Genomic DNA, 27,053 nt, shown 5'->3' with positions numbered 1-27,053 from the left:
GGTCTGGTGCAGCACACACAGTTCAGTCTTTGTGCCCCGCCTGATGGAGCTGTCATCCCTGTGCACCAGCCGGCACAGCCATCCTGCAGAGTATCTGCCAGTCTATTAAAATCTGTGGGACTTCCCTGGTGGCGCAGTGGTTGAGAGTCTGCCTGCCAATGCAGGGGACATGGGTTCGAGCCCTGGTCTGGGAAGATCCCACATGCCGCGGAGCAGCTGGGCCCGTGAGCCACAACTACTGAGCCTGCGCGTCTGGAGCCTGTGCAACAAGAGAGGCCGCGACAGTGAGAGGCCCACGCACCGCGATGAAGAGTGGCCCCCGCTCGCCGCAACTAGAGAAAGCCCTCACACAGAAACGAAGACCCAACACAGCCAAAAATAAATAAATAAATAAATAATAATTAAAAAAAAAATCTGTGTAGTGGGACTGCAGGACAGGGCATTTGTTATTCTGTATATTTCAGGTAGGAATGTCAGAAATATGTCTGTGATTAAAAAAAAAAAAAAAAAGGAGGGGGTGAGTCATGTAGCTATCGGGGGAAGGACTTACCAGGTAAAGAGACTGGCAGGAAAAAAAGCCCGACAGCAGCTGAAGTATGATGGGAAGGGAGAGTGGGAAGAAATGAGCTCCGAGGGAAAGCAGGAGGCCAGGACGTAGAGCGCCTTACAGGCTACGAAGAAGACTCCGCTTTTTACTCTGAGATGGTAAGCCGCTGGAGGATTTTGAATAGAGTTTCATAAACTGACTTTTCTCTGGCTGCTATTTGAGGAATAGACCAAAAGTGCAAGGCGAGAAGGAGGGGACCAATTAGGAAACTATTGGCAGCAATTCAGGCAGGAGGTGATAGTGATGGAGACCAGAGAGGTGGCAGGTGGAATAGTGAAAAGCAATAGGATCCTGGATATTTTTAATGTACTAGCAGCATCTTGTTGAAGGATTGGATATGGAGTAGGGGAGGATTCAAGGATAATGCTGAGGTTTTGGTCTGAGCACCTAGAAGCGGGAAGTTGCCATTGACAAAGATGGAGAATGCTGTGGGAAGGGCAGGTTTGAAGAGAGAAAATCAAAAGTGCAGTTTAGGACAGGTTAAGTTGAAGATTCCTACTATTCGTCTAAGCGATGAACAGTTGGTGCTGAGTCCACAGTTCAGGGAGGAGGGCGATATCATAAGTGATACTTGAAATCATGGGACTGGATGAGGGGGTTTAGTGAGAGAAGAGGTCCAAGGTCTGAGCCCTGGCCCACACCAGCATTTCAGAGCAAAGGTAGCATCTCATGGGTGTGTTGTAAGGATTCAATGAAACGATACACGTAAAGCACTTAAAATGTACTGTGAATCTTCATCAACCATCAACAACCTTGCACACACCCCTCTGACCCCCTGCTAGCCCCTACCTCCACTGGAGCCCCCATCCTACATCCCAGGGACCTGGACCTGGGGGAATTCTTCATTGTTCAGGAAGGAGGCAGATAGGGAAAAGAAAATCTTGTTTTCCCCATCAAGGCTACAGAGGGAAAGCTTCCTTGCTTATTTTCCAACTTGGAATACTGAACATTTTCCCACGGTAACATAAACAGTTTCTAAGATCTCTCAAAGCAGAAACCCAGTACTTTATCTCAAGTACATCATGCATATAATAACCTTTTGGGTTAGCCTGGGGACCTGGTCATAATTTATGAGGTTTCTCTGAGAAAATACCTTCCAAATTCCAAACGACTCAACAGAAACCTAGATTTAAAAGGTGGCAGATTGCCCCCTTACATAAAAGCACACATATAAATGCTAAAGATGGATATATCAGGACTTCCTTTAAAAGCAGGGTTCTGTAACATATAGCTAGCTATATTTTAGGTGCCCAACCAAGACCAAGCAAGTCCAGCGATAGTCCCTTTGTAGCTCCTGTGTCAGTTTAATCCTTGTCATATCTCTCTGCGACCCTTCCCCACATCACTTTCTAGTGCTCAGCCAGGCAACAAATAGGTTATTGAAAAATTTTAACTCTAAGATAAATTCCCCATCAAGCTGTATTTCTCCATCATAGTCCTTATCTTGCTATACTGTAGTTGTTTAATTGCCCCTTCCCAATTAACTCTGTAAATGCTGGGGGGGAATCTATCTTGTTCACACTGTATCTCTAGAGCCCAGCATAGTACCTGATACCTAGCGGAGACTCACTAGAACTTCCTGAAGGAAAGAGGAAATCAAAAATCTGCCTTGGTCCTAGCCTACTCCATGACACATAAGTCTCCTTGAAATAAGAAGGAATACAGAGTGTTGTTCCAAATGAGGTAAACCAATCAATCTGAGAAGAGAGTTCAGGAGCGCTGGGCTTCTTCTGAAGTAATAAGATAGGAGGATTTACCCCCCAGAATACAGCTACTCAGCATGACTTGTGGAAACCCACAGAGAGGGAAAGCCTCCATAGGACTAGCCTTAGGGCTGCCTAAGAGAGCCAAGCTGAACCTTCAAGTCTCCCATTTTCTGAATGGTCATGCTTTTTTGCTTAAATGATAATGTAGTTTCCCAGGCTCCACAGCCCTGAATTCTTAGGAGTCATGTTTGAGGACAGTTGGATTAGTTATTTGCATGAACACTGATCTGTTTCTATAAATCATCTTTAGAATGTACATATATATTTGTGTTCTGTTAATTTGCAAACTCTTAAAGCATACTCATGCATTCCTCTCTTTTCTTTTGCTCTATACAATGTCTTATGGTACACTGTTTGATTGTCCATGATGATCGATTATGACCCTCCTCTATAGCTTCTCAATAGCAAGGATATTTTTTAGATTTTTTAAAATTGAAGCATAGTTGATTTACAATATTTACAATATTGTGTTAGTTTCAGGTGTAGAGCAACATGATTCAGTTATATATACATATTCTTTTTCAGATCGTTTTCTATTATAGGTTACTATAAGATATTGAATATAGTTCCTTGTGTTATACAGTAGGTCCTTGTTGTTTATCTATTTTATATAAAGTAGTGTGTATCTGTTAATCCCAAACTCCTAATTTATCTCCCCTCCTTTCCCCTTTGGTAACCATAAGTTTGGTTTTTATGTCTGTGAGAGTAACAAAGATTATATTACGCATACCCCCCCCCACACACACACACCTCTATCTCAGTACCCAGCATACAACAGGCACTCAATAAATGTCTAGGGAACTGAATTGTTTGGCTGCCTGGGCTATTTTCTTCCTTTTCTTTATTCTTTTTAATAATAAATGGTAATTTATAAATCATCAATCAAACCTCAGGATTCTAATGGGCTGAACTCTGCCATATCACCACCAGGAGCCAAACGTTAATAACAACAGAATATAAAGCCCGGCGATGGCAGTGGGGCACAGTGGAAGCCCAGCCAATCTATGGCCTCAGAAGTACCTTTACAGAGGAAACCACATGCTGTTATCCAAAACTAACTTGGAAATTTTTTTTAACCTGAGCATTGTCAGATCAATCACTGAAATATTTTTATAGTGGATAATGAAAGACTGCTGGTTACCATTTCAGGTGTGAATAATTTATTTAAAAGCTCTATGAGGATTAAACCATTTTCTTCTGTAATTTCATCCTTTAAGGGCACTCTTGACCTAACTCACCATGAGAAGATTGGGGATGAATTTACAAGACAGAGATAATATTTTAATTTTTGAGCATTACATAGAAGTTTGTAGATTTCTCCTTTAAAGTTATGTATTGAGAATCTGCTCTGTGCAAACTACCATGATGTCGCTTAGATGACTGATTCTGAGTTGGACAGAAAGACCCGCTTCTGAGCAGGTGGCAGAGGAGGGGCACCAGGATTATGATGACACAGGGACACACAGGTCCCGGATGGAGGGAGAGGGAAGTGGGTGGCAGAAAAGGTGAGCGGGCAGTGCTGGGGACTCAGAGGAGAAAGGGCTCCAGCTGGAGCGAGGAGTCAGGCAGGGATTCCGGAGCAGGCAGTACTGGAGAATAGATGGTGAGGAAGCAGCCTGCGTTTAGAGGAGGGGCAGTGGCGGGCAGGGGGGGTGCATTCCAGGCTGAGGGAAAATCTTGAGCAAAGGCATGGAGGAACGAGAGCTCAGGGAACAGTGTTGAGAAAACTGCAGGAGTCGAGAGTGACACATGGGGTGGGGGAGAGGCCATATTGTCATGCACCTTTCCAAGATGTCAATCCGCTGCCAGTGAGGAGGAAAAGCCAGGGGTGAGGCATGCTGTTGAAGCAGCAGAGTGTGATCAACAGCTATGCACTTTAACAAAATTTCCAAGCAGCTCAGCTAAGAGTGAGAGGGTTATACAGCTGGAAGACCGCCACCAACAGGGTTCTGCAAGAAGTGAGTGCTATGGACTGAACTGTGTCTCTCCCCCACACCACCAATTCATATATTGAAGCATCAAACCCTACTTTGTACTTGGACATGGAGCCTTTAGGGCACGGGTCCCCAACCTCTGGGCCGCAGACCGGTACCGGTCCATGGCCTGTTAGGAACCGGGCCTCACAGCAGGAGGTGAGCGGCGGGCGAGCCATTTAAGACTCATCTGCCGCTCCCCATCGCTCCCATTACCGCCTGAACCATCCTCCCCAACCCCACCCGTGGAAAATCTGTCTTCCGCAAAACCGGTCCCTGGTACCAAAAAGGTTGGGGACCACTGCTTTAGGGAGTAATTAAGGGAAACTGAGGTTATAAGGGTGGGCCCTAGTCCTATAGGATTGTTGGTCTCAGGAGAAAAGGAAAAGATCTCAGTATCTCTGTCTGTCTGTCTCCCTCCCTCTCTCTCCCCACACAGGTTCAAAGAGGTCATGCGACAACACAGCAAGAAGACAGTTGTCTACAGGCAGGAGGACAGTTCTCACCAGGAAATGAATCAACTGGCACCTTGACCTTGGACTTCTCAGCCTCTAGCACTTTGAGAAGTAAACTTTTGTTGTTTAAGCCACTGGCTCTGGTACTTGGTTACCTAAGCTGACTGAGTTGACTCATACAGTAAGTGACGGCAGGCTTGAAAAGTGAGAAAGGGGTGGGGATAGAAAAGGAGAAGAATCCGGAGAAAAACCTCCTCACAGAGGCAAGGGGAGGGGGTTTCAGGCAAGGAAGAGTGGTCGCTGGCATCCATGCCATGTAAAAGTCTGGGGAAGCTGAAGACGAAGCAATCACTTTGGTTTCCAGATTGCGGGTTCCATGACCTTCAAAAGAGCAGTTACAAAAAGGAGGAGCAAAGAGAAGTTGAACAGGATTAAGGAGTGAGTCGCTGGGAAAGAACACGTACAGCAGAAGATGTAGATCTTCTTTTAAGAAGGGATATGCAAAGCCTAGCCTCATCCTTAGGAGAAAGGCAAGGCTTATATTTCTCTGGGTGACCATATCTGTCTTATCGTTTTAGTACATTTCTTTGTAAATCAGGAAATCCTTTTAGGCACTGTTAGGGATTTCCAAGGTTGTGTTGAGGTGTTTTGCGACATCGTTCCATTTCTGACAAATACTAGATTAAAATGACATTACAGTTTTTCCACCTAAGAATCTCCCAGAAGCTTTGAAAATGTTTCCCCTTAGTCCAGGTAAATATCTGAAAACCTTTTACTTTATTGAGGTTGATGTTACAGCAATTTTCAGAAAATCCTCAGAAAGCCCTGCCAAGCATCCATCTCATTCGGAGATGAGTAACCTCAAAAGCTGCCTGGGGACACAGTGCTGCTCTTGACCTTAGCCCCTGGCCCCTCACACTGAGCATCATTAACTTCCAAGCAGGTTCCAAGCAGGTTCATTCTAAATATTTCTTTTACCTCTGCTTCAGTCCATCTTCCAACAGCAAGCGGCCCCATCTGACCACGGCGGGAACGCGGTTCAGGTCCACATTTCAGCTCTAGCGCCTGGCACACATCTTAGAGGGGACTCAGGAACCACCTGTTCATACCTGGTCACCCGGAAACCAGGCCAGAGGAGAGAGCATTCTGCACATGACCGAGGATGCTTTCTCAGGACTCTATTCATTAAGTAGGGGAGAAACCCTGTAACCACTGCGTATTACCTCCCACAGCTTGTATGGCAGAAGTCAAGGGTAAGCGTGGACAGAACACCATAGATGCATCTCTGTGCCCGTTTCCAAAAATACTCATTTGAGCATGCTTCTGTCCTTGAAAAGCCATGTTCTGCCCAGGCTGATTAATTTCTTAACAATAAAGATGAGTGGCTTATTTTTAACTTGAGGCAGGCAGTGAATGGTTGAGTCCACTGGGGTGGGGTCAGGTGGGGTGTGAGTGCTTTTTTTTGAAAGGAGATGAGAGCAGGTCGCTGATTAGCTGGTCCTCCCCTCACTTCCCTGGTGTCATCCACCAGATGACATTTCTTCATACAGGCAGAACAACTGTAATTCAGACATGCTTTAGCTATTGCAACTTCAAATTTATTTTGCCTTAATCACTTCCCTGCCTCCATTCTGGCTTCTGTAATGACATGAAAAGAGAGTAGTTGAAATGCTAGACCCTCCGGCATCTGACTGTTGCCTCTGCTCCTGCGCACAGCAGAATAGCTACTTGATTCCATGTGCTAATACTGGACATCAGGAGTTATGCTTACTCATTCAGCAAAGAAATATAGAGGGTCTACCATGTGCTGAACAAAACAAAGCAAAATGAACAACCACAGTGTCTGCTGTCATGGCTTTCAGAGTCAAACGGGGATGTCATGAGTCACCAAAAAGGGTCTTCTTTCTCTTTTCTCTTTTCAGTGTTTGTCTAACAGATGTTCTCATGAACTCCTTTTCAAAGTTTGAAAAAGAAGCAACATGAAGATGGGCTAAGTGAACAGAGAGTATATAATGGGAAAGCGCTGGTGGGTGAAGCTGAGAAGAATAATGCTTTTCATCTATTGTCACCAAAGCTATTATGCCGTTTGACCCTCCACACAACCTTATGAGATCGCAGGGCAGTTATTCTAATTCCCATTTTGCGGAGTAGAAAACTGAGGCTCAGAGAGGTTCAATAACTTGCCCAAGGTCTCATAGTTAGAATAGCATAATCAGGACCAAAATGAAGATCTCCTGAAACTTGATCTATTATTCCCTCCATCTCACCAGGGCAAAATAATGAGAAGAAAACCAACCCAACAATATTTTTTTGTACCTTGGCATGCATAAAGTAAAACAAATGATGCATAAAGCTAAGGAAACATTGTATTGATAAGTAGAAAACAACCCAGTGAATATTAATAATAACGTAATCAGAATGCTCTCAACAGTCACCTAATCAACCCCCCAATTCCAATCATACTTCTTGAGGGCTTGTCACACGCGAGGTGCTCAGGCATGGTGGACACAACGGTGGACCGCAAAGCATGGTGCCAGCCCCCACAGACTGTAAGACTCCTGAGGGTAGAAGGTTCTCTGGCTCATGCTCCTTGCCGGGCCCAAATTACGCACTCGGTAATTATTTATTGATTAAGTGGTCACTGCCGGCCTTTGTGTACCACCGAAGGCAAGAAAGCAAGAAGGCAAAAGAAGGCAGTGGCTGCAGGAAGCGCTCAGAAGCGTCCCCACGCTCGCAGAATCCTCCCCTTCCCCTCCCCAACCCTGGAACTTAATGATACGAGACCTCTATGGGCTCTTAATAGTCTATTTACCAGACATAAAAAGTCAAAAATGGGAAAGCAGGGGCAAAAACTCTGAGCATTAGCTGATCCTCTTTAGGATAAAATTATTGGTGAGCGCTTTAAGACTCAACTCCTAAAAATGATACGATTGAGTCCGTAACATTTGTGTGTAATACATACAAAAGCTAGTATCAAATAGTGTTCAAACCACTAGAGCATTACTGCCTGGCTTCGAATCCCAGCCGTGCCATTTATCAGCTGTGTGACCTTGGCAAAGTCATCTAACCACTTTGTGCCTCAGTTTTCCCATCTGTCAACTGTGAATGAAGGTACTGTGACCATCAAATGGTATGCTACGGGTAAAAGTCTTAAAAGGACACCTTGCAAATAATAAGAGCTTATGAATACAATATTATCTATTGAAAAGAGATTTGCCAGATAACACACCCAGAGCCATGACAACATATAAAAATAAGGTAAAGTTAATGATTCCTACAAAACCAATGCTCTCCTTTTCTCCCCACAGTCAGTTGAAGACTTGGCTGGGATTCAGGATCCATCTGTCTGGCCATCCTGAAGATGGAAGGACCCTTGCAGAAAGTAGTACAGTTAAAAATAAGCTTGGAGAAAGGAATGGCCACAGCTCCTACCATAAAACCCTAGTCATATGGAAATGTTTGATGAGCTTTTGGTTCAAGCTCTTCCTAATGATGTCCCAAAGCTACTGAATACCTCTATCATTAGAGATGCCAAAAGAAAGAATTTCCATAGACCCTGTCTAAGAATAGCCCTGCATTTAAAGATGAATATTAAAAAATAATAATAATAACCAGTGGTCATTCTCCTTAATGAAACACATTAATGAGGCTCTAAGTATGCTACGGATGCTATCACGGATGCTATCATGATCTGTAGCAAAGACTAGAAGAGACAAAGGATGAAAGAGCTGGCAGGAACCTTGGGGACCATTCTGTCCAACCCCTTAATGATTTAAACTAGGACGCTGAGGTCAAAGGGGCTCAGGGAAGGTCTTGTCTCTCATGGGGAAATGACAGCCAACCCAGGACGCAAGCTCAGCCCCTCTGATTCCAATCTGCACACAGCAGTGTTCTCTCTGCACCATTAGGGATGTCAGAGAACGCCAATAATGATAGTGTTAGATTGGGATTGACATATATACACTAATACGTATAGAATAGATAACTAATAAGAACCTGCTGTATAAAAAATAAATAAAATAAAATTCAAAAAAAAATAACAAACACTAATTGGGCACTTTGATGTGTTACACACTTTTCTACACATTTTATTAAAATAGGGAAACTTTATTAAAATTTATTAAAATTTTAAATAAGAGGAGGATGGTGACTTGTACACAGAAAAAACACTCCCTCTTTTAAAGGCTACCCAAGGCTACTCAAAGCTGGCACTGCTCATATGCAGCCTTTATCTCCAGGCTTCCTAGACCTTAGTCCACAAGCTGCACTGCATGCCCACATGCTATAAAATTATCCTCTCCTCTCTTTGCATCAAAACTCACTGTCCTCTGTTGCAGTGCTCCAAAATCTTACTAGGAATTCGCCAGAAACAATACTAACGCACTAAGGATAAATATACTGTCATATATTACCTTCTCTCTGAGTGTCTGCATTTAACAGGGCTTTCCTTTTCTTCACCCAAAACAGTAACTGATGTAGTCATTTTGCACAGACTCAGAGATCTTTCAAACCAGAAGCCTTTTAAATCCCATTACATTGTCATTATCTTCTCTACCTATGTGGGGCTGGTACCACTCCGTAGCCCGGTTCACAAATCTTTATGGTGGTGATGAGAAAATGCTTACACACCATGGGTGATGTGCATACACAACTGTCAGTCATCAGAGTCAGGACCAAGAATGACAAAGAGTCCAAAGGCACCTTGATTGACAGGGCCAGTCCCAGGAGAACCACAGCAATGGAGAGTTTCTCCCAAGGTCAGACCTTAATCTTCCCAGACGCTATTTTCAGGTTGAATGGAAATGTCAATGCCTTATCCCAAAAGAAAGACTCGGGCAGGCTAGACCCCCAGTGAGTGGAGGAGCATATTTTAGTGGGGAAAGTTTTCATCATGCAGTGCAGAGGCATTTAGTTTGCTCAGATTTGAAAAATGTACGACCACTTTTTTTAGGGAAAAAAAATCACCCTGCCTTCCCTCCCAATTTTGACTTAAATGGTTTTCTCTATAATGATACTTAAATATGTACAGACATAAAGCTGAGTCTTACAGTTTCAACTCCCCTAAAACCATCAAACTGCAACTAAATGCTCTAACAAAATACAAATGAAATTTGAAAACCAATCCAATTCAAACTAACAACACTGACTTACTATTCAGAGGATGATGATTTGCTAAATGTAATCCTCCATCCTCATTATGATTCTGGTATCAAAAACTGCAAGGCAGGTGTTCAGAGTTCAGAATGCTCCCACCACCCACTTTGCAGTAGGACCCTCCTCCCCAATTTCTTCATTCACAGCAAAATTAAACATTACTGGACTACCACATGGCCTTCGCTGAAGGCAAGTTACATTGTAAGTCCACCAGTTCATTTCCATAAGCCCACGGCAACTGAAGTAGTATTGGCACCAACTGGATTGTAAATAAAAAGCACAAATTCAGGCACCAAAATCACATGGCAGTATTATTCATTATAAGCTGGTCATCTGGATGATCCAGAATGTGCTAATATTATTTCAGATTACCACTGGAGAAATCCCACAAAATTTAAATGTTATCATTCAGAAGTCGTATGCCCCTCCCCCATGAATGCCCCTACGAATCCCACTCTGACGAGCAGTGGTGGGCAAGAGAAGCAAAGAGACCATTGGTGAGTCCTGGCTCCGTCACTTCTTGCCTGTAAGACCTTAGACAAGTTACTCAACTTCCCTGAGCCTCAGTCTCCTTGCCTAGATAAACCGGGATAAAAATGGAACCTACCTCACTGGGATGTTGAGAAGACTGTGTGATAACATGTGGAAGGTGCTGGGCCCAATGCCTGGTGCTTCATAGGTGTTCAATCAACAGCCACAGTCATTCCTGCTCAGTTACTTGACATCCAAGTTCCACAAAAAGAGGGAAGGATGCACTAGCATACCAAAACAGAAGCATTTCAAAAGAATTTGAGTCGGAGGTGGAAGCCTTTCCTATGACTGCCCGGGGAGGTGGGGGGGCGCCGTTCAGACAAGGCTACCAATCACAGTTGTGAACAAGGGGCCCTTGGACAAAGTGAAAGGCGTCAAACTTACTGGGTTGGCCAAAAAGTTCATTCGGGTTTCTTACATCGTACCCAAAACCCGAACAAACTTTTTGGCCAACCCCGATTCTTGTGGAATTACTTATTTTTACAGTTAAACAATTGGGGGAGGAGAAGAAAGGCTTTAAAAACATTTGAAAGTGTTCAACCGTCAATCTTGTGCTTCCGAATTCTTTAGAATGGATCCAGTGATCAGTTCATCTTACCACTGACCGGGTGCCCACCATATGCAAGCCCTTGTGATGAGTACAGGGGGGCTCACAAGATGGTCTTCACCCTCAGGGCACTTACCATGCAGAGGAGAGGTAGGTAAACAAGAGGAAAGCTGAAAGCTTAGACTCTAAGCTTCACTAAAGACAGGGACTATGTTCTACTGGTTTCTATACCCCAGAGGCTAGCACCACACCTGGTACATAGTAGGGGTGAACAAATGAACGAATGAATGAATGAATACATGAGTGAATGAGCTATACAGGTTAGACTATGTATGTGCCGTAAATACAGATACAAAAAAAAAAAGACTGATGGCTCTGCTGAGGGTTCAGGGATTGAGGAAACCTGGAAAAGATAGAACCTGAAGTGCAGGGTAACAAAACTTGCCACTCCATGACTCTTTGGCATGGAGATTATTTCCAGCTAGAAACAATCAAGGCCCAAAAGACTCAGGAAGAAACTTTGACCTTCTCCCTAACTGCCTGAAGAATTTAGATAGAGGGCCTCTTACAGGAATAGACTGTCACCAGAAATATCTGCAAAGAATACGGGCTAAGTGTAGGGGCGGAAACCCTTAAAGCTCAGAGTCCATTCTGTGTCCCAGTGAGTCCGCATGACCCAGCAAACGTTTGCTTTTCCATCTTCATGTGAATTGCCATCCTCCCTTTTGAGGTCCCAAACCATCACCCCCAACATCCTCTTTTGTCTTTAGCTGAAGGTGAGGGTTTCGGCCATTTTGGCGAGTTATTCAGTTTTCCTGGGTCCCTCACAGTTGCACATGTTATTCAACTTTGGTTTCATTTTCTCCTGTTAGTCTGTCTCATGTCCATCTATTTCTTAGACCTGCCAGAAGAAACTAGAAAGGTAGAGGAAAATGTCTTCCTCCCTGGCAGGAAAAAGACTAGAACTTCAAGAAGCAGAGATAGGAGATGGTCCAATTATAATTTTATACAGTTGCCATGCGCTGTAAATTAGTTCTCATTAGTAACAATGTCCTCATTCTGATGATTATTAGGTCTAGAATTTCTACAGCATCCTATATCTGTAAATTGTATGCAACTGCTTTTTAGTTTGGTATTTATTACAGGGACGTTTGATTTATTTATAAACAACCTGACGGTTCATTATTTATTTGAAAAGGAAGCTGAAGAAATAATATCTGGGGTCTAGCAGTCATGGCTTAATGATTACTATTGGTCTCCTGGGATTCTCTAATAAGTAGTCATAAAAAAGTCAATTTGCAATTAGGAAAAGAAATGTGTATATTTGGCAGCCTTTACATTGACATGATTGACAACAGGACTGACAGAAACTCTACAATCTAAGAAGAATAAATTCTTCATGCTATTAGCATATTGTCTTAAAAATAAACCATTGTCAATCCTAGGATGAGAAAAGACTATAAGAATGGTTTATTTCAGCAATGACTAGGATACCATAAAGGCTGCGTACAAATATCTCAAGAGTAGAAGCCCAAAAGCAACAAGAGACATCATTTCACTGATAGTTTGGAAAATCACTAAAAGGGCTGGCCTGATCAAAAAAGGAATAATTAAAACTGAATAAAAATCATCTGGCAAAGAAAACCATTATCTCAGAGATGATCTCTCACCAAACCAGATAATGAACCATTTCTACTAGATGTTCTTACATCTCTCTGGATGATCTCAAATAACTACTAGGTTCTTTTTTTTTCATATTAAAAATATTATCCTTTAGCTAAGTGTTTATGTTCTCCTGTCTGAACATCACTCCTCTTTTTTTGCAGGAGGAAGAATATCTCTATCTTTGTCTGTTTTTCCATTCTTTTGGAAGGAAGAAGTATTATTTTAGTTTTTCAAAGCCTTCGGGTCAATGAAATGAGGGTGTCTGAGAAGAATTTAGGGACAGATTCTAAAGGGAAAGTTCCCAAACTGAGTCAGAGCTAGGATTCCGCCACGATCTGGAGTCACTCCTCTGGAAATGGAGTAATTCAAAGAGAGCTCCTGGTGGATGGGGGGCAAAGCAGGAAGGCTGCTGTCATGATCTTTTGGAAAATCCACCACGTCAGGCCTCCAGATACACTGAAAACAGCCCCAAACACCAGTTAGGTAAACATCTCTAACCTTTGTCATTCTTGGATTTTCCTTCCTGTAAAGATATGTCCTCGAAATTTATACTGCCACAAAAAGCCCTAGGACTGAATATCCACTAAGGTACTTCTGATTTCGTTCAGATAAAATAACCTTCACAGAGTATCACACGTTGGCTTGAATTGTAAGACAATAGCCAGGTATGGTCGTGAGGACCTCGTCATGGTTGATCTGGGAGGAAGAGGTTAAATTAAAGGTGAGAAGAAGTACTGAAAACATGGTATATGTTTGGTCCTTCTCACTCCAGACAAAGTCCTTGTGATAAGTATCGTTAAATATGAGATTTTAAAAGGAATTTTTAAAGAATAAAACTAGAAGACTCACGAGGAACCACTCCACGTGGAGATTCCCACAGGTGGAGAGCGTGAAGGCCATGTCATGAATAATACAGGGTCATTTCCTCCAGGGCTTGTCCCTGTGGCCTCCAGGGAACTGTTTAGGTTAATAAAAATGAGCTTGAAGGAGCAGAGCCTCACAGGCAAAACCATGCAGCTGGGTCCTCCCACAGGGCCGCTGTGGCCTGTCCCCCTTGTAAGCTGTTAATGACTTTGCTAGCACGTAACTGAGCCCACCTAGAGCCATCCTAAATGTCTTAATGTCCTAAGTTTCCAGCTTCATGGCAAGCCTCAAAAAGTGGTTGTGGGCTGGAGTCAAAGTAATTTGGATCTAGGGGCTGTTTGGGTTTAACATTTATCTCTCCTCCACCTGGCACAACCTTTCCAAATCAGTCTGCACATCTTTGGGGGTTGCAAAAACCTTCTGGACCTTGCAGAATGATACCGGACCTCTCAGTGTGATTGTGAACCAGAACGAGAAGGAGATCCCCTCTCCCCATCCGTGATATCTCAAGAGGCAGAACCAAGCCAAGGTCCAGCTTGTAAGCCAAGAATCTCCACGGATACACACTATTATAGATAAAATAGATAAACAACAAGGACCTACTGCATAGCACAGGGAACTACATTCAATATCTTGTAATAACCTATAATGAAAAAGAATCTGAAAAAGAATACATATACATATATATGTGTATGTATAACTGAATCACTTTGCTGTACACCTGAAACTAACACAGCATTGTAAATCAACTATACTTCAATTAAAAAAAAAAATCCCCACGTGAGCTGTGGCACTTGGACACAAGGTCAGAAGGTATGCCTTGAAAATCTGACCAAGCAAATATTTCAATTCAGAGCTTCACCTAAATGTCACCTTGTCAAATTCTGAAGTTTAATACTAAACAACAGCTGTGTGTGGAACAGAAATCACCAAGAGACAGAAGAATAAAAAAATAAAGGATACCGACTAAACACATTTATGATATGTCAGTTGCTGAATATCCTCCCTGACCAAAATTTAACCTTTTTATAAATGGTTGTTTGTACATCAGAAAAGATCAAATGAATATCATTAATGCCCACAGCAGGAAAAAATTAACATATTCATGAATTAGTACTTTGCTTTCACTTGCCTTGTCAAGGCTGAGACTTTGCTTTTAGACAAATAAAATTTTGTTTGAACTACCATTAATTTATCTGTATTTACCGTCTTCCATTTCAAAATTCATATGATGATACCTGTAACCAAATAAATAATTTATTTCTGTACAAAGGATTAAACCTCAAAAGAGAAGTATAAATTGTACTTTGTTTATACAAGACACTTGGCCAGACCCCATCACTTGGCTTTTATCTTTAATTAGCTACAGAAGTCAAAATAAAAATAAGTTATATTAATTTAGCCTGTATTTCAGATAATTTTATGGGGGAAAATAATTCACATTGGCTGTTTACCTCAATAAATTGGTCAATATAATCGACATAGTTGATGGTAGCCTAAGAATGAATGCAGAGGCTTTCTGGGGAAAGACGAATTTGATTAGTCATTAAATTAAAATCCTAGAATAATGACCATTTAAGTGACTTTTAAGAAGATTCCAATTGATTATTCTAGTTATTTCTTCAAAATGATTTACTCTGCGTCGTATCTCATTTCATGGAAGGTGAAAAAAGAGACACACCTGTCTGCAGCTTGCCCCAAAGGCTCTGCCATCAGTGGAAGGGGAACCAGTCAAAACCAAGGAAAGCAACAATAGAACTAATGCAAATAAGCATGCATATTTGCTGTTAATCTTTTAGGATTTGAAAGGCAGGCGGCACTATTTCTCACTTAAGCAGAGGTTGTTTCATTCTATTTAGTTTAAGTCAGCTTTACTAGCTCGGGTTACACACATCCATATGCCAGGTCTCTGATAACAGAACCACCAGGAAAGAAGCTAATCCACCCAAGTCAACTCTCCTACAAACACTCAAGCATGTGAAATCTACCAGACGCTGACCCACCCATCCTCAACTGCCACAGAGAAAACCCAGCTTCCTTGAAGTGCTGGGTAAGCAGTCGGGGTCATCTTTGAAAAGCGTGAATACCAGCCACCCCCTACATAAAGAGTGCTTACAAGCAGGGCAGAGGTGAGAACTAAATTCTCATGCATTGCCTGTGGGACCGTTAATTAGTACAACCTCCTGGAAAAACAATTAAAAGCAACGTCAAAATACAGAGAAAGCCTTAAGAAGGTCCATCTATTTGAGCCAATAATTCCACTTCTAACCATCTAGCCTGAGCAAACGATCCAAAATATAGAGAAAATGACAATCAAAGATGTTCATCAAAGTATTATTTTTGATATTCTGATTAATTGGTAACCATCTAAGTGTTACAGGGGAGAAGGTAAATGAATTTGGCAATATCATCCATGGGAATTCTGTGTGGCTACTGAAAACAATGCTCATAAAGACTGTTGACATGAAAAGTTATTTAAAATGTTTGATGAAATGCGCAGGATGCAAAACTCTATGCTTGGTATGATCCTGATTTCACAAAAATATGCATATCAAAAAGACTGAAAGGAAATACACCAAAATATGAGTAGTAATTATCATTTGCTCATGGTAATATGTGTGATTTTAATTTTCTTTTGTTATACTATTCTATGTCTTCCAAAAATTTTACAGAAAGCACATATGTCTGAGAAAAAGAAAATATTTTTAAGGATCAGGGCAGAGGGTCCCTGGTTTTCCTGCTGAGTGGACAGACCGCAGCGGACACTAGGAAATACCTCTAGCCTTCTTGAGCAGATGCCATTTCCCACCTGTTACTCACACTTTATGTAAAACCTGGTGATGATTTCCTGCCCTCCACATCATGCCTATGCCTCCCTTGACCCTGTCTTTGACTTTCTGCCTTCCTTGTTTATACTGAAATACCCCTCTGGCAGCTACCTCTTCTCTGTAAGCCATGCTCTCTACCCCCCTTCACCAGCAGGACCCAGTTCCACGGCCTGGTCAGCTTCCTCCTGGCCCAGCCTGGTTGAGTCTTGGCACTGAAGAAGCAAGTTACCCTTGAAAGAAGCAGGCATCATAACACAAACTACCAAAGAACAGGGCAAGGAAATACAGTTTTCTTAATGCATTCTAAGACAAATATCATATGATATCACTTATATGTGGAATCTAAAAAAAAGATACAAATGAACTTATGTACAAAACAGAAATAGACTTACAGACATAGAAAACAAACTTACGGTTTCCAAAGGGGAAAGGGGTGAGGGATAAATAAGAAGTTCAGGAGTAACATATACACATTACTATACATAAAATAGATAAACAAGAAGGACCTACTGCATAGCACAGGGAACTATACTCAATATTTTGTAATAATCTATATGGGAAAATAATCTGATAAAGAATATATATAGATAGACACATATATATGTATAACTGAATCACTTTAGTACACCTGAAACTAACACCACATTGTAAATCAACTATACTTCAATTCAGAAATAAATATAATTAAAAACTAAGAAAAAAATGCATTCTATAAAAGCATTTCATATACTGCGGACTTCCTTCCCCTCACAGACCTGGTGCTGTACCAGACCCAACTGTATCTGATTTCTTGGGAGCTCCCTACTATGACAATCATCCTTAACACATTCCGTGTTTCAGTGCATCTTCAAAGACCCATAGCATTTCACCCTCACGACTCTGTAAGGCGGGGAGATCAAGGTTTATTTTCCTAATTGTACCGATAGGAAAACTGCAACTCAAGAGTCTGGGCTCTGAGTGGCTCAGACCCCCCATCCTCGAGGCGTGCTCCTCTGTAAATAGTGATGATAATACCCATGTGGGGGGAGTTGTTGTAAGGATTAAATGAGATATCGTATGCAGTCTGCTCAGCATCGTGTTTGGAACAGGGGCAGCATTCAACAAATGCCAGCTCCTATGACTGTTAGGTCAATGGGAAGCTCAAGGTTACATAGCTGGGAAGTGACAGCGCCAGGCTGTGAAGCCAGGCTGTGAAGCCAGGCTGTTTCACACCAAGTCCACACTTTTTATACTTTATTCCCAACACTGTAAGAGGAGTATTAAGGCATGGCTCAAGCCCTTACAGAACTTATAATACTTTGTAGCACGCATATCTCAACCGCATGAGACGATAAAGCAGTGATTCCCACAAAGAACTAAGGCAACGGTAATAAAGACTAGGATATAGCTCTCAAACTACACAATTCTTTTGTCCAACAGCTACCATGCCAGCATCTTCTTATGCGTACATTCCAAAGCTCAGGAACCCCATGTTTCATCCCTGTTTCAAAGTGAGTGGATATGGGGAAAACAGATATGAAAATAAGTCCCTTCCCATCCTGACTATAGAAAACATTTTCTGTGGGCATTCTGAACTGCAGGAAGTTTGAGCTATTTTTGGAAATTTGTCTTTAACTTCTAGAAAGTACCATTCACAATCACACATATGTTTTAAGGGACTTCAAAACAGCTTCAACTGAGTTTAAGTCTGCTTCCACCTTTTGAAAAACTCCTCAACTCGATTAATTAATTTTACCTACAACATGACACCTGGCAGTTGGTAATATAAACGAAGAGACACAGGACAGTGAACATTTTATAGGCAAAGGCAGAAAGTTCTCCAAGTTAGAAGCACAGCATGTGCAGGCACACACAGAGTAGGAAGTCACTCGGTCTCCTTTACATTTGGCGCCATAATCGGGGAATCCAGGACCGCCAACCCTAAGCAATACTATTTCTTTACAGCAATCTTGGCCTATTTATCTGACAAAAGAAGAGTGTAAAACTTTGTGTTGTGGAATGTTGACACTTTTTCATATCTAAGAGGGTACTTTATCAATGAATACTTGAGATGCATGTTTTGAAAGGTATTTAATGGGCTGTGTGTTTTCATATTCCCCATATATACTACTTTCTAAGAGAGAGAGAGAGAGAAATGATGATCACTAAAGGGTGGTGCTTAGCATAACTGTGAAGTAGGAGGGGTTTATCTTTGGAAATACTCTACCTCCCTTTCCTGCATGTCTGTTATCCTGGGTGGCGAGGGGTGAGGAACCCCCCACACTCACTGAGCATCTTCAATGGGGCAGACTCGTGTGCACTGCGTGCTCTGTGTAATCTGTTTTGATCCTTACAACAAACAACCTCACATCACGTGTATTCATCACCCCCATTATCCAGAGATAAGGAAACTAAGTCTCATAGAATTTAAGTGACACTTAATTTAAGTGTCTAAAATACAGATACTAGACAGTGATTACAGAGATTCCTCCACTGCGGTGCCGTCTGGGTTTCCCCTGCCTGAACTGGGCTCCCCCAACCTTAGGCACCCCCATCAGCTCTGGCACTATGGACCAGTTACCATCAAGCTGTTAAGGACAGGCCACCACTTGAGTTCATCCTCTTAGAATAGGAACAGGTCCCATTCCTATTCTGAAAGGGACCAGGCAGGCATGATTTTAAGCCAAATCTATGGCTCGAGTAGTAAAATTTGAGACAGGATGGCAGGACTTCAGAATGCCCAGACTCTTTAGAGATCATCTAGTCAACCTCTTCCCCCATGAATATGCAGATTTAAAATAACTAAAGCCTGAGAGGGGATGGGACTATGCAGAGGTCACCCAACAAATCAAGTGCAGGGCCCGGATGAGAGCCAGAACTTCTCACTCACTCCCATTCTCTTTTATGGCATCGGCTACAAACATTCAAACACAGGGTAAAAATACACATTCTAGGCTAAATAGGAATGATTTCAAGGTTATTAATTCACACTGGCTATTCAGAGTGCTGGCCAGACTGCCTGAGCTTGAACCCTGGGTGCCCTTCTTACTAACTGTGTGACCTAGATAAGGTACCCTCTCTTTGCCTTGGGTTCCTTATCCATCATATGAGAATAACAATAGTGTCCGCCTCATAAGGTTATCATGAGGATCAAACATGATAATCTGTGTAGAGCTCCACCTTCTTTACGCTTGGCATAAAGTAAGCACTGAATAAATGTTACATATTGTTGTTATCGTTTGAATTATTACCATTATTACTACTACTAGTTCAGATAATTGACAGTTAATACTTTCACTCTGGGAGAAGAAGGCAGCAACAACTTCCTGCTATCAAATCATCTCCTTCTTCTCCAAAGGCAGCACTAGACAGTCTCAGGAATGAAGGTGAGTCAGATGAATGGAAGTTAGCACCAGGAATGAAGAAATTACCTTTGAAAATAAAAGTGCCTACAAAGTATTTTTATTCGGATGTTCAAAGTCAAAATTCCCCACCTTTCTCAAAACAACTCTTTCTCATTTTATAGTTGACCCTTGTACAACTCGGGAGTTAAGGGCGCTACACATACCCCCTTCCAAGAGGAAAATCTGAGTCTTGCTATCTCTGCCTCGAAAACAAAAGAATTGGTAAATGACTTGCCCAAGGGCAGGAAGCTGAAACAGTTTGGAGAGAATCAGGACTCAAACCCCAGGTCTTTTGATGCCATACATTGTGATCTCTAATCACAGTTCAAACCCTGTTGTTCAAGCATCAACCGTACTTCCTTTCTCCACTCCCCACCCCCTGCCCAGTTTTACTGAGATATAATTAACATAAAACACTGTATTAGTTTTAGGTATATAACAATTTGGTATATGTATATAGTGTGAAATGATCATCATAATAAGTTTAGTTGACATCTACCATCTTACATAGTTACAAATTTTTTTCCTTATAATGAGAACTTTTAAGATCTACTCTCTTAGCAACTTTCAAATATACAATACAGTATTGTTAACTATAGTCACCATGCTGTACATTATACCCCCAGAACATATGTATCTTATAACTGGAAGTTTGTACCTTTTGACCACCTTCACCCATTTTGCCCATCCTCCGCCCCTCGCCTCTGGCAACAACAATCTATTCTCTGTATTTATGAGTTCGGTTTTTTTAGACTCTACATATAAGTGAGATCACACAGTACTTATCTTTCTCTGACTTATTCACTTAGCACAATGCCATCAAGGTCCACCCATGTTGTTGCAAATGGCACGGTCTCCTTTTTATGGCTGTAATAATGGTAATAATTCAAATGGAATTAATATTCCATTGTATATACATATATACCAGATTTTCCTTATCCACTCATCCATCAATGGCCATTTAAGCTGTTTCCATAACGTGGCTCGTATAAAAAATGCTGTAATGAACATGGAGGTGCACATATCTTTTCAAGTTAGTATCTTCATTTTCTTTGGATGAATACCCAAAAGTGGGATTGCTGGATCATGTGGTAGTTCTATTTTTAATTTTTTGAGGAACCTCCATACCGTTTTCCATAGTGGCTGCACCAGTTTACATTCCCACCAACAGTGTAGGAGGGATCCCTTTTCTCCACATCCTCACCAACACTTATTTGTGTCTTCTTCAGTTTCTTTCATTATTGTCATAGTTTTCAGGGAACAAGTCTTTCACTCCCTTGATTAAATTTATTCTTAGGTATTTTATTCTTTAGGATGCAGTCACAAATGGGATTGCTTTCTTAATTTCTCTTTCTGATAGTTCGCTATTTTAGTGTATAGAAATGTAAATGATGTTTGTGCATTGATTTTATATCCTGCAATTTTACTGAATTTGTTTATTGGTCCTAATGGTCATTTAGTAGAGTCTTTAGGATTTTCTATGTATAATACCATGCCATTAGCAAATAGAGACAGTTTTACTTCTTCCTTTCTGATTTGAATGCCTTTTTTTTTCTTGCCTAAATGCTCTGGCTAGGACTTCCAGTACTATACTAAGGAAAAGTGGCAAGAGTGGGCATCCTTGTCTTGTTCCTGATCTTAGAGGAAAAGTTTCAGTTAAAAGTCCCCATCTTTCTTAAACCTAATCGTTCTCCTTGCCTTCCTATCTCAGTACAAAGCCTGACCATCCGTCTAAACATCTTAAGCTTCTCCTTCCACACTACCAACCACTTCGTGACCTAGAGCCACTGATTCTCCCTCTGAAATGGTTTTCTGTAGATCTCTCTTCTCTTTCCCCATTCTACCTGGTTCAGGCACAATTAATTGTACTTATTTTTTTTTGGTCTGGACCGCCTTAGTGGTCTAAAATCTGAGCTCATTCTTCTTTGCAACCCCACCTACTCACCGCCTCCAAAGTCACTTTTGCAAGATGAATTAGATCAGATCATTTCTCCCATACAGGCTGCACGGCTTCTCCTCCTCTGCAAGGTATATTCATAGCCCAGGCTCACTGAAACACCCCCCTCCCAAACTCTCCTGCCACCTCCTCACTGCAGAACACCTACAAGTTCTTTGAATGTGACCTTTCCTTCAACGTGGAACACCTAGCTGCTTCTCTATAGAGATCCAGTCTGAACATGAACTTCTCTGCAAGCTCTTCCAGGTTCCCTGCACCCTTCCTTCCCTGGGCTCCCACTGAGCTTGTTCCTATCGCCACTAAACACGCATCATGCTGAGCATTACCACTTAATTTTCTTATCCTTTTCTGCTAGATTGATGTCTGAAAAACATGGGCCTCATTCTTGTAGCCTCTGGCACAGGGACTACATAGCACACAGTAGGTACTTAAATTAACTGCTGAGTAAACTGAGTGGATGGTACAGAAAATAAAAGGAATGGGAAAATGAGACCACAGCGACTAGCAAAGTTGATCTCAATAAAGCTAATTTCTATAACATACATGACTAACTGCAAATGATTATGCAAGTAGTTTTTAAAAGAGTGTGATGCGTACTTGCAAATGACAAAGCTCTCAAGTTCCCACTTATGCCTGTTAACTGTTCATCACTGGAGAGAGAGAGCCACATCCTCCCTAATTTCGTTGGGCTCTGCAGGAGCTGCAAACAAGGCATTTGGAAAGCTCTTGGAATCCTGCAGCTTTAGTTGAGGACACATTCCCTCATAAAATTCTACGGACTGGACTCAAGTAGTAGGTGCTCAGTAAACGCTGATTCAATTTGCAGTGGATTTGAAAGCAAAGAGCGACTCACATTTTAGACTAACTCAACGCAGTGACTGATTGTACTTAAGATAATAGCTCTAAGGCTAAAGAAAATCAATGGGAGACTGAAAAGCAGCCAAATGTTCACGCCCCTGCCTTGTTCCACAGTCGATGCTTATCTGCTTCTTGATCCTTTCTAGCTTCTAGGCTTTTCTTACTTCACAGTGTTCCTGGAATGGAGTGGGCCAGTTAGCAAGTGTTGCCCTGTGCCTGTGATACACTTGCCCTGTGTTTTGTGTGGATGTAACATGTGTGAAAGTTGAGCTGCGTTATTTTAAATGTCCTACTTTTCCTAAAGCCTCCCCTCCGTATGACAAGTGGGATTCTGGCTTAGGGAAGAGAGAAGGATGGACTGGAATGCTCTAGCATCTTTCATCTCCAGTTGTGGGACACAGGTTAAAGGGAGCTCAGAAACTTTTGTTTGTACTGAAAGGATACTTCAAAAAAAAAAAAAAAAGCGTAGGCAGCAGACTCATTAGATGTCCACTGAACACTTCTATCTTAATGTACTAAATAGGAAAGATTCAAAGCATGCACTCTGCTATAATTCATTTTGGGATAAGAGAAAGACAGCAGTGCCTTGGAGAATAAATCATTAACTGAAAGTCAAACGGAGACACCCTGGAAACCAGTGAAACCAGGAGGCAGCCCAGGGATCAGGTGGCTGGGATTTGCCTGTTCCCTCTAGTGACTTCTAGAGAGAAGCATCCCACAGACAGGAGGAACTCGGCACACTGCGCTTCCTTCTATTTCACTTTTCAAACTTGAAGTTATTTTTAGATGACCCAAGCCCGCTAATCCCAAGCAGGACAATTCCCAGCCCGCTGCGTCTCAAAGCACCTTCCCCTCCCCAGCACTTTCCTTAAAGCACTGGGAAAAGAGGCTCCGATTTCCCGTCAGCTCTCTGCGTTCAGACCACCTCCCCTAATCCCCTCTCCAAATCTCAGTCCCGGGGACCACAGGCGTCATTCCCGCTCCTCCACTTATGCACCTGCTGCTGCTGCTACTACTAGAAAGACGAACCGGTGGGCCACTAGGACTGGGGAAGGGGCTCCTTGAGACCCGCGCCCTCTAGAGGGGGTCAAGGGACCTCGGTCCCCACGGCCGCCGCGGGAGCTGAGAACTGGATCTGGAGACCACCCGCCGCCACGGCCACCGCCCCCGGCCCAGCCCCTTACCGCGCCCGCTCTCGGCCGCCCCCCGCCGCGGTCCCCCGACCCGGCCCGGGCGCCGCGCGCAGCCCCGGCAGGACAGGACAGGACAGGACAGGGTGCCGGGGCGAGCGGGCCGGCGCCGTTACATAACCGACCTGCTGGTCGTCCGCGATGCGTCGGTGGAGGCGGAGGCGACGGCTGGGCGGTCGGCCGGTCGGCGGAGCCGGCGACTGCTGGCGTGGCGCGGCTGCTCACCTGGCGGCCGGGCCGAGAGCGCGCGGGGACGGGCGCGGTGCCCGCGGGCCTGGGCGTGGGGCCGTGCGCGGCGCGCCCCGCCTCCCGGGCTCCGGCTCCGGCTCCGTGGGTCCGCGGGTCTCTGCCTCCCGCCCGCTCCTCGCCGCAACCTCAGCGGCCGTCACCCGGGACAAAGCGGCTCCGGGGAGGGGCCGAGCCGGCGGCTCTGGCAGGAGCCAGCGGAGATGGGCGCGCCCCCAGCTCCGACTCATCGCGCCAACCTCCAATCAGACCCCGGGAAACCGAGAGCCCGTGTCTGGCCTCCTCTCCTCCCCTCCCGCCTGACCCCGCGCCCTTCCCCGTCCCCCACGCATTCCCCTTCCCGGGCACTCCCCCTGCCCTCCGCCCCGGTGCCCAGGAGGGAGTGAAGACCCTCTGGGGACCGAGCGCAGGAGACGGTCCGTAGGAGTCCCGGGGGGAGGGGCTCCTCGGGGTCACGGCCGGGGTGGAGGCCACCTTGGGGGTCGGAGTGGGCAGGGGGCTGATGCTGAAGCTAAGCGTGGCTGGGCAGCGACAGCCGGGAAGAAACTGATAGAGAAGCAAACTGTGGGTGGGGAATACTGAGCTGATGGAGCCCCCCTACTCCGGCCAGCTGAGGAAAGGTCGAGAAGCCCCTCGAGGGAGGGTCCTGGGGCGCTGCGCCGGGTGGGCGCAGGCACCCGATGGCTGGCTCCCCGGCCCCGCCCCGCCCTCGCGGGGGAAAGTGCCCTGCGCGGGCCGTGGCTTTGCCAGGTTTCCCAGCCACCAGACCTGGGGACTGAGGGCTTCAAGGACTCCTGTTGTGTGAGAGCCTGTGACACAGGAGTGGGTGGCATCCTACAGTATCGTACAGTAAAAGGTTGAATGTGAAACAGAATCTTGGGTAGATCTGTTGCTCAACAAACTTAACCCCGGTAGAGGTCTCTGCTTTACAAAATAAAGCGGTTCAGAGCCGTGGCTTATGGGTGCCACCCGTACGGATAGAGTTGAGTCTCATGGCAAGAGAATGCCAATAATGTAAAAAAAATTATAATAAGGGAAGTGGGAAAAACTGAAGGAAGAAGGGCGGCAGGATGAGGGTGGGGGAGGGGCTGAGGTGTGTGCACCAACCTGAGGGAGGGAATGAATAAGATATAAATCAGTTTTGCGTTCTGTCATCTTTCTAAATGCTACATAAATAGGCCTTTTTCCTTGTGCTTTTTGTGCCCTTTTGTTTCCTGATAACAATGTTAAAATTGCATCGAAGCAACTTGTAAGTTTCACAATTATTGTTTGCTCACCCAGATACCACATTGTTTTTTCCAAGGCTGACACAGAATTGCATCCTCTTTGAAAAACAAAACAAAACAGAAAAGGTAGACCTTGGCTCTTCTCTCTGATTAATCTGCATTAAATATAAATAAAGACAGAATTTCAGAGTTGAAAATGACCTCGGACTCCTACTCTTCCAAACTTCTATATGCACAAATCCATATATATTCACTGATTAGATGAATTACTTTTTTGGATAGAATTGTTTGGAAGAGCAGCCGTATGTTAAGGCCAAAATTACTTTCCTAGGATTTTCACTCTAGTTCACTTTTTGAAGCGATGAAGACAGTGTCCAATTCCTTTTCCAACTGACTGTCTTTCAAATATGTGAAGATAGCCATCATCACTCACTCTAAGCCCCCATTTCCAAGTAAAATATCCTCAATCCTTTGAACAAAATTTCACAGTAAGTAGTTCCTAGAATCTTCACCAACCTGAAGACCTTCACCTTAATAGGATCTATTATGCACATATATATTTACAAATAAAATTTTCTGGGTAGAGAAGTAATATATTTGTTGTAGAAATTTTGCAAAGTTGGAAAAACGCAAGATTTAACGTGAGAATTCAATGAAGTAATACATGTAAAGCACTTAGCCCAATGCCTGGCACACAGTAGCACTCAATATATGTTAGCTGTCACAAAAATGAACATGGTCATTTTCTTACCACTCAGATACAGGTGTTCTTATTTTCTTAATAGCCTTTTTTTTTTTTTTTTTAAGTTGAAGGTTCACAGCAACATTGAGTGGAAGGTACAGAGATTTCTCATATACCCCCTGCCCCACACATGCACAGCCTCCCCCATCATCAACATCCCCCACCAGAGTGGTGCATTTGTTACAAAAGATGAACTGACATTGACACATAATTATCAACCAAAGTCCAGAGTTTACACTAGGGGTCACTTTTAGGTGTTGTACATTCTTTGAGTTTTGACAAATATATAATGACATAGACACCATTAGAGTCTCTTACATGACAGTTTCACTGCCTTAAATATCCTCCCTGCTCCTCCTATTCATCCTTACCTCCCCACTAACCCTTGGCAACCGCTGACATTTTTAACCCTCTCCATAGTTTTGCCTTTTTCAGAATGTCATATAGTAGGAATCATACAGCATACTGTATAGAATTTTCAGATTGGCTTCTTTCCTTTAGCAATATGCAACTAAGTTTCCTCCATGTGTTCTGCGTGAACATAAGTTTCAACTCACTTGGGTAAATACTGAGGAGCGTGATTGCTGGATCATATTATAAGAATACGTTTTGTAAGAAACCACCAAATACTGTCTTCCAAAGTGGCTATACCAGTTTGCACCCCTGCCAGCAATGAATGAGATTTCCTGTTGCGCCACATCCTCACCAGTGTTTGGTATTGTAAGTATTTTGGAATTTTGCCATTCTAATAGGCATGTGGTGGTATCTCATTATTGCTTTTATTTACAGTTTCCTAATGACATAAGATGTGGAACATTTTTTCATATGCTTATTTGCCATCCATAGATCTTCTTTGGTGAGGTGTCTGTTCAGATTTTTCACCCGTTTCCTAACTGGGTTGTTTGTTTTCTTATTGTTCTTATTGTTCCTTTTTGTTTTAAGAGTTCTTTTATATTTTGAACAACAGTCCTATATCAGATATGTATTTTGTAAATAATTTCTCCAACTCTGTGGCTTGCCTTCTCATCCCTTTGACAGTGTCTTTTGCTCAGCAAAAGTTT

The 27,053-nt window shown here is 43.1% G+C and overlaps 1 protein-coding gene across 1 annotated transcript in view; it reads right to left on the bottom strand.

Moving 5' to 3' along the window:
• Positions 1–24,202, bottom strand: part of RCAN2 (regulator of calcineurin 2) — a 256,389-nt gene extending 232,187 nt beyond the window's left edge. Inside the window, exon 1 of the mRNA XM_082414655.1 lies at positions 23,904–24,202. The gene's annotated coding sequence lies outside the window, so the exon portion shown is untranslated. The remainder of the gene's footprint in view (positions 1–23,903) is intronic.
• Positions 24,203–27,053: the final 2,851 nt, after the last annotated feature.

Source organism: Balaenoptera physalus, assembly GCF_965194825.1.
Source record: "Balaenoptera physalus genome assembly, chromosome: 11".
Taxonomy (NCBI): domain Eukaryota; kingdom Metazoa; phylum Chordata; class Mammalia; order Artiodactyla; family Balaenopteridae; genus Balaenoptera; species Balaenoptera physalus.
The sequence above is the reverse complement of the archived record's forward strand: the minus strand, read 5'-3'. Positions and strand labels throughout refer to the sequence as shown.